Source organism: Arachis duranensis, chromosome 4 (genome assembly GCF_000817695.3).
Source record: "Arachis duranensis cultivar V14167 chromosome 4, aradu.V14167.gnm2.J7QH, whole genome shotgun sequence".
Lineage (NCBI taxonomy): Eukaryota > Viridiplantae > Streptophyta > Magnoliopsida > Fabales > Fabaceae > Arachis > Arachis duranensis.
Window position 1 is genome coordinate 25,452,658 of NC_029775.3, and position 8,918 is coordinate 25,461,575.

The 8,918-nt window shown below is 35.1% G+C and overlaps 1 long non-coding RNA gene across 2 annotated transcripts in view; it reads right to left on the reverse strand.

The window, feature by feature from the left end:
- Nucleotides 1-8,918, reverse strand: part of LOC127746582 (uncharacterized) — a 13,635-nt gene that overhangs the window by 2,129 nt on the left and 2,588 nt on the right. The window contains exon 4 of one of the 2 annotated variants that reach the window (XR_008008331.1): nucleotides 8,770-8,886. The exons of the other annotated variant lie outside the window; for it this stretch is intronic. This is a non-coding gene — a long non-coding RNA (uncharacterized LOC127746582). Of the gene's footprint in view, nucleotides 1-8,769; nucleotides 8,887-8,918 lie in introns of those variants that run through there. 2 annotated transcript variants of the gene reach the window in all.

Sequence of the window (8,918 nt, forward strand, 5' to 3'; positions counted from 1 at the left end):
CTTAGCCGATTTCCCAAGCTCAACCGGAGCACTTCCAAACCACTTATCCACAAGCTCTCAAGGCCTCAATACCTCTAAGAATAGATTTTTCACCACCAAATCCCTTTTTCAAGCTTTTCAAAATCACCAATCAAGCTCCAATATTCACATATACACAACCTAAGCCACAATCATCATACCCATACACAACATCTCAATACCCAAACATCATAGAACAACAAAATTACACTAAGGTTGAGAATCTTACCACACCCAAGGTCCAAGGAGACAAGTTTAACCTTCTCCTTCAAGAGAGTTGGGTCCTATAACATCAAAGAGCCCAAAATCTCAACATTTTTGCTCATAAAACTCGAAAACAAGGCTGGAATTTCGAAGAGCAAAACGTGGCTTACCTCAAGATTAATTGTATGGGTTTTGTAGAGCTCTCCGTGGTGAACGTGTGGCCGTAAACGGTGCGGCAATCGGAGCTCTAGATCAAAAGTTATGGTGGTTTGAAGATCAAGTGAGAGAAAGAACTTGAGAGAATGTTCTTCCCTCCATGGCCTCCATTTTCAGCATGTGAGTGTGTTTAGTGAGGAGAGAGAATGCTGAAAACTAGGGTTTTTGTCTAGTTATGTTGGGCCAAGGGCCCACTTTAGGTCCGGTTGGCCCGGTTTGGCCCGTTCGGTCTAATCTTGGTCCGAATTCTATAAAATTGGTATCGAAATTCTCGTCTCAATCTCCTCTATCACATTTAGCCATAAAAATCACATTTTGGGCTTTCTAGAATAAATTCTCATTTATGAGTTAATTAACCGATAATTAACCAGATTTTACAGAATAACCAAGAATTAAAATAGTGGTTAAAATAATGCAACCACACATTAAAGCTCAAATCTCACTTTGTTGTGTGTTCTAACTCTTATCTTTGTTCCATAATATTTTTCAGGCAAGTTCAATAAAAGATTTTCAAATTAATGGGATGTTCTATAAAAAAAATTTTTGGAAATTAATTATTTTTACTAAGCTTATTATATGTATGTATGATCTGATTGGATGAAAATAAAAAATCCTAAGTTCTTTTTCCTTATTAAAAATAATAAAAAATATAGATAAAGCTCTAAATATATACAGACTAAACAAAAAATGCAACTACCAAATTCTAAAGGATATAGTAATGAAAAAAATATGTGAAAGTGTTTGGAAAAAGAGTCTTGACAACCAAAATTTTTGCTCTAAGCCTCTCCTACACTTGAATTTTGCACAATTCTCTGTGCGCTCATGATGATTAGGGGGTATGGAGACTTTATGGATTGTCACCTTCAGCTGGTGGATCACCTGACTGCTGCAGTTGAGGAAGAGTTTTCTCCCTTCTCTATTCATTGCGACATGTTCTTGTCTTCTGTTTCCTTTTTACTTATGATTACTCATCCCAAAAAATATAAAACAAAATATATTAAGAGAAGTATCATCTAAGTCAAGGAAGCATAGATTGTTGGAATGAGGTAATAATCACTAAAATGAAGTAAGTTGATCATCTTCTGATATTAATGGAAGCAAGTGTGTGAATTCTAAGTTTGTGTGCGATTTAGAGCTCACACACTAACATTGAAAGATTTATGTCACCATTATTTAAAAGAGATATGTAACTCACTTATTTTAGTGTGCTCAAGACACTTGAATGGAAACTTGTAGCTTAAGATAAACGAGCAAGCAATAAAGGAGCATAAAAATACTCAAGCAAGAATCAAGCAATTGTGAAATGGATAATGAATTGAAATTAGTTGATGTGTAAGGGAACTTAATGAACCAAATGAAATATGAAACTCACACATCAATCAATGACACACGTTGAATTTTTTTTGTTCGCATCACCTAATTGACATAAAGTGGGAAACATGGGTGATATGCAACTTCGTAAAATAGAGATATAAGTTGAAATCAATCACGTAGCAAGCATGGTTCACATAGCTTAAAAAGAACAAAAAGATGTCACTAGGTAAGCTTACAATCCAATTTCACAATTCCACAATTTCAATGCATCAACTTGGTGATGTAGATGAAAACCAAAATAAACAAGTATCACCTAGCAGCATATGCATCAATTATACACAATTGTCTAATAATAGATAGTGAATTCAAATCACATGGTGGCTAGCTACAACATATAATTTAGAAATCCAAAAATATTTCTAAAAGCATTTTTTATAAGTATTTGGTATGCACAAATACCAAGCATTCAAAATTCAATACCAAGCAACAAATTATAACCTCAATCTTAATCCAACAATGAATATTAACAATAATAATGCTAAAATTGCTTCATGCCAATAATCAGTAGCAATTTCTCAGCAGAATCAACAAATCAGTTCAATAATCCAACACTTTTCATCTAATCTAGCCTATCCTAACCACCTATTCTATTAAAATAGAAAATAAAACTAACTAACTAACTAACTAGAATCAAACTAAGGTATTAAAACTACCAAAACAAAAATTGCAAGTAAAAATGGTAACCTAAATGCAGAAACAAAAAACAGAAAAGAGATGAGATGAGTGCTTGATGAACCACTATTTTGTGGTTTATATTGTGTTTAATTGAGTGGTTTTATCAAGCTTTTCATCCACTTATTCATATGATTTGCATGTATTTAAAATTCCTTCCTAAAAATATTCTATGATTGAAAACTTGCTTCCTAAAGACTTTTTAGTTGTATATTTTTATTTTCCTTCGTACCATTCGATGCCGTGATCTGTGTGCTAAGTGTTTCAGGCTTCATAGGGCAGGAATGGCGTAAGGATTGAAGAGGAAGCGTGCAAAAATGGAAGGAACACAAGGAATTGAAGAGATGACCAGCGAGAAGTCATGCGGTCGCATGACTCACGCGACCGCGCGAAAAGGAAGAAATCACAGTGACGCGCTCGCGTGCATGACGCGACCGCGCAGATTGGAAGCTGCACGAACGATGCGAATGCGTGGACGATGCACACATGTGGTACGAGAAACGCTGAGTGACGCGAACGCGTGAACGACGCGGCCGCGTGACGTGTGTGATTTGCAGAATTTTAGAAGTCGCTGGCAGAGTTTTTGGACCGCATTTTAACCCAGTTTTCGGCCCAGAAACACAGATTAAAGTCAGAGAACATGCAGAGACTCAAGACATGACTGAAGATTCAATCACTATTCACAATTTTAGGTTTTAGATGTAGTTTTTAGAGAGAGAGGTTCTCTCCTCTCTCTTAGGTTTTAGGATTAGGATTCCTCTTAAAGGATTTAGGATTTCAACTCTTCATCAGGTTCAATTTTCCTTTTACTGTATATTTTCTCTTTTACTTTCAAATGCTTTAATGCTTGTATTACTTATGTTGCCTATTTGGCTTATGAACCTTTCATGTTAGGATTTTCTTAATTAATATATAGTTTGAGGTATTTCAGACTCATGATTGCTTTCTTCTATTTATGATTTATTTTTCCTTTTGGCTTTGGTTGATTAATTGGTGACTCTTGAGTTGTCAAACTCATCGTGATTGATAATTATTATTCTTGCTGATTAATTTAGATTCCTATAACTCTAGTCTTTCCTTAAGGAGTTGACTAAGACGTTAGGTGTTAAATTAATTTATCCACTTAACTGACCTTCATAGTTAGAGGTTGACTTAATGGTAGCAAAAATATAATTCTCATCACCATTGATAAGGATAACTAGGATAGGACTTCCAGTTTTCATACCTTGCCAAAAGTTTTATTAGTTATTAATTTATTAATTCCTGCAATTTATTTCTCTTGTTCAAAATCTTTTTCAAAACCCAAAAACATTGTTTTGCATAACCAATAATAATTCATAATTCCCTGCAATTTCTTGAGAAGACGACCCGAGTTTTGAATACTTCGGTTTATAAATTTTACTTGGTTTGTTACTTGTGATAACCAAACGTTTGTAAGAAAGGTTGATTGCTTGGTTTAGAAACTATACTTGCAACAAGAATTTATTATAACTTCTAAACCATCAATCTTTAGTTCTTCAGTGCTACGGCGCTATGATGTCACTAAAGCTTGAAGCAGCAAACGTGAGTCATCGGAGGTGGAATGGAGATGGTAATGGTAGGAGGTGGATGGTGTTGAGGTGAGAGAGAAGAGAAAGAGAGACATGGAAAACAAGAACGGAGAAGAAAGAAGAAGAAAAGAAATGGGGTGGTAGGAATAAAGGGGTTGTGTTTTTGAATTGGGGGTTGTACGTACGCATTTGCCATGCGTACGCACAAATTAGGAAAAATGGAATTGGTGCATACGCACAAACCAGAGAGTTCAAATTTGGGGGTGTGTACGCACAAAAGAATTTTTTCTCTTTTTTTTAACCTCATGGGTGTGTATACACAACTGGGTGTGCAAGCACGCATCAAGGGGTGAAATTTTGGGATGTGTACGCACAATAATGTGCCTACGCATGAATTGGTGAAAATTCAGGGTGATACGTACATACAGCAATATGCGTATGCACGAGTGAGAAGCTATTTTTTCAAACTTTTTGCACCAAAATAAGCTCTTTAAACACCCAACAAGTCACCAAGACAATTTCAAACATTATTAAACATGCAAATCTATCAAGTAAACCTATCAAAACTATCTAAAAATGAGATTTAAATTATTAATCAACTATTTACAAAAGGGAATATTAGAAGATGTTACCATGGTAGGGTATCTCTCACCTAACACTTCTAGTTATTGTCCTTAAGTTGGACATTTTAGTGAGCTCTTAACAAGGAGGCTTGTGCTTGAACTCATCTCTAAACCTCCGCCAATGCTTGAATTTTTAATATGCTCCAAAATTTCCAATTAAGTGCACTAAGCTTTGATGAATTTTCAAACAAGTTAGGAGCTCCCAAAATGATGATCACCTTGTATGTCAGGATTCCAAATCTTGTTCTTACACCCGTCTTTTAGTTGATTCTCATGATTCCAGCTGGGTGTCATTACTTCTGATTTCTTCTTTAAGCATCAAATCATCTTCCAAAACTCATTCAATTGACTGTTGCACCATCCTTGGAATCCAAACCTTGAAGCTTCAACCTTAATGAGCATTGATTGATGTTGCTAATCACTATCCATCTTTCTCTTACTCTTCAACCCACAAAGAGCTCTAAGTTGACCATCCATTTCAAGCAAACCATACTCAAGCGGGCTAATAAAACTAAAGGATAAGATTTTTATCCACTCAAATTACGTCTTGGATGGTGGCGACTTAGAAAGAGAGGCTTCCAACGACTTTATCAATATGATTATCACTCTCTTTTGTTCCTCTTAAATGACTTCCACCTCTTGACAAACTTTCTCAAGCTCTATTTCTTGTTCACCAACTTTTTTCTCACATTCTCAATGCTCAAGTTATGTGTCGGAGGTTGTTTACGATCCTCCTTAACATCAATTTTATATCGCAATGAGGAAGATTCAATAATCTCAAATAGCACATTGGTTGGTGTGAAATCATTTTCAATAATGGATATTGTCCCTTGCTCAACTTCTCTTAATCCTTTAACCACTCCTTCTAATTCATTAATCTCAACCTCCTTCACATGTTGCAATTCATACTTCAACTCCTCTTCATTCTCTTGATGCTCCAAGCTCTCTTCCACTCCACACTCTTCATTTAGAGTTGATTCTTTGAATTCATTCGTGGAAGTGTTTGGATTATTGCAAGAGCGTAATGAGGCTAAGTGAGTTAAGACTTCGACTAAGGTAGTCATGATGTTTTCTTGCATCTTTTGGATTTCTTCTTACTCCTGGAGGAACACTTGGAGTACTTCTTCCATTGAGGATTGTGGAGAAAAAAGGGTTCATCATTTGGGAGAAGGTCTTCATATATGGAAGGTGATTCATATTGGTAAGAATATTGAGGTGGTGTATATAGAGGCAATGATTCGATGGATTCTTAGAAGTATTGGTGTTGGAATGGTGGTGGTTCTATATATGATTCATATGGCATAATTGTTCTTGAGGCACATATGGTTGGTGGTATGGTGGATATGGAATAGGATCATATGGAACTATTTGGTGGTGGAATGGGGCTTGAGAGTATTATGGTTGAGGGTGATGTTGAGAGGTGGTTCATAGGCATATGGTAGTAGAGATTTGCAACCGTAGTAAGGCCCACTAAATCTATTGGATTGGTATGTACCATAGGGAGGATTGTGCTCATAGTAGTCCGGACGAGGTTGTTGCCATGAAGGTTGTCCATATACACGTGGCTCCTCCCTCAACTAATTTTCCGTCCCATAGTGTGAACCAATATTGAAATTACCATTTCTTACAACATAGTTACAACTAAACTCAATGCTAAAAGGGTGAGAATTCATAAAAAAGAGAGAAAATAAAAACAAAAAAAAGTATCAAGAAACAAATAAAAATAAACTCCTAACTACTAACAAAAACAAGCAAACAACCAAAAAGTAAACTATTTACATATGCACCTATTCACAATAGCTAATAACATGATACACATTGTAAATTCCTGGCAACTGTGCCAAAAACTTGATGATGACCAAACCGTCGATTTATAATTTCTCAAAAAGAATTGCTTCGTCAATAGTATAGTTCTAAACCAATAAATGACCCTAATCAAATTTTAAATGATTGTCACAATTCAAATCAATAAAAATCGAGAGGTTTAAGTCATGGGTCATTCTCCCACGGAATTGTAGTGAGATGTGTGTATCATTGGTGATGAGAAAAAGGAGTTTTGATGGCAATTGACAAGAATTTAAAAGACAAAAAAGTAAAGAAAAGAGAATTCAAATGGAAAAAATGGTCTTGACAATGGTTAAAAGTCAAGGTTTCCTATCCTGGTCATTGACCATAAACATGGCAATTATGAAGAGTTAATCCCACTTAGTCAACCATAACATCGAGGGTAAGTCAAATAGGCATACTTAATCTTCCACAAATCCTGGCCAACTCACCAATTAGCTTAGTGAAAGACTAGCATTACTGAAAAAAAATAAACTAACAACCCTAAATCACCAATCAATATTGAACATCAATGATTCAAGGTTACCTAAGTCCTCAATCCTAAGCCAAGAAGATAAAATCTACTCTATAATTGAAAGAGGCATTTTATCAAATACTTGGAAAGTATAAAAGGAAAACATCATAAATTGCATGAATTACAAAAGCTATAACTACCAAACTCAAGAAAGCAATAACAACAATTCAATTAAGCATCAATAACATGAAAAACATCAAAATTGTGTTAAAGAAAATTAAAAATTCAACAAGAAAATTCATAAACTAAAATTAACAAAAATAGAAAAACTAACAACTAAAACTAAGAAAATTAAGATAATAAAACAAAAGAATATAAAGAAAACTAAACTAGAACAAAATTAAAACCTAATCTAAGGAGAATATAAACTGAAAAATCCGAAATTTTAGAGAGAAGTTAGAGCTTCTCTTTCTAGAATTCTACCCTAAAACATACTAGAAACATAAACTAAAACTATTCTAACACTCCTCGGTTGATCCTCCCTTGGTCCATACCTCAAATGCTTCAGAAATCAGTTAGATTAGGCCCAAAATTGGCCTGAACTCGCAATTCACGTGTTCACTTAAGTGAATCACGTGCAGCAAGTCGTGCATACGCATCTGTCATACGTACACGCAAACTGGACAACTTGCAAAAGATGCGTATGCAAAAGAGATGCGTACGCCAAAAAGATGCGTACGCATAACTGGGTAGATTTTTAAAACTCATTTTTTTCGTGAATTTTCCATTTTTGCATGCTTTTTCTTTATTTCTTCAAGGTATTTTTGCCTTCAAAATCTTGAATCACTCAAACAAATATATCAAGACTCAAATGGGAGAAAAGTGAATTAAAATTGACAATTTTAAGCATAAAAAGCATGTTTTTTACAATTAAGTACAATTAAGGAGAGATCCACAAAAATATGTAATTTCAAAGAATAAATGATAGATAAGTTGATAAAAATCTACTTTTTTTTAAACAAAAAAATAATCGTAAAATATGAATTTATCAAAGGACCTGGAAGAGCTGCACTATTTCCTGGGAATTAGGTAACCAAGACTGATGATGAAGGATTAATGATTTCTCAAGGTAAATATGTGCAAGATTTACTTACAAAAGCAAGAAAGAGTGGTTGCAAACCATGTGCTACACCATTACCATCTACCTTGAAAATTTAGGCTATAGGAAGTGCAGTATTTGACAACCTTCATCTATATCGTTCTGTCATAGGAAGCCTTCAATATTTGACTGTGACTAGGCCTGACTTGACTTACAATGTGAATAAAGTAGCTTAGTTCATGCAAGCACCACTAGAGTCTCATTGGAAGTTAGTCAAAAGAATATTAAGATATGTTGTAACACCCTACCATACAGAGTCTTATGCTTAAGTCATAATTCAGAGATGGCAAGGTATTACGACCTCTAAAATAAAAATTTAGTACATATAGTAGTATGAATGATTGATTATAACTAGGAGCCTTTGTAGAAAAAAAAGGGGTAAACAAAAACCGCAACTCTAAAGCGCAACACTCCGATCGATAACGTAACGGACAAGGATGACCAACGCGTGATTATATATATACAAAGGAGTGTCAAAAACAGGAATATCAAGACTCAAGATCCGGCTGCGAAGATAACCGGTCCGAGCATAACAATATATACATACGATAAAAATAAGGAAAACCCCAAAGGAAACCCAAAGGGACACAAATACATAAAACCTATTCTCCAAAATCTCCCATAAGAGGAGTCATCATTGTTTGTATTATTTAATGGAGATAAAAGTATCTAAGCAAAACATATAAACCAAAACGTAGCCCCGAGAACAAAGGATCTTCGCAATTCTAGAAGTCTCCAGCATGCCTCAGTGGGAAACCTCACGTCCTGCATCTGAAAACCACAAAACCCGCATGGGTGAGAAC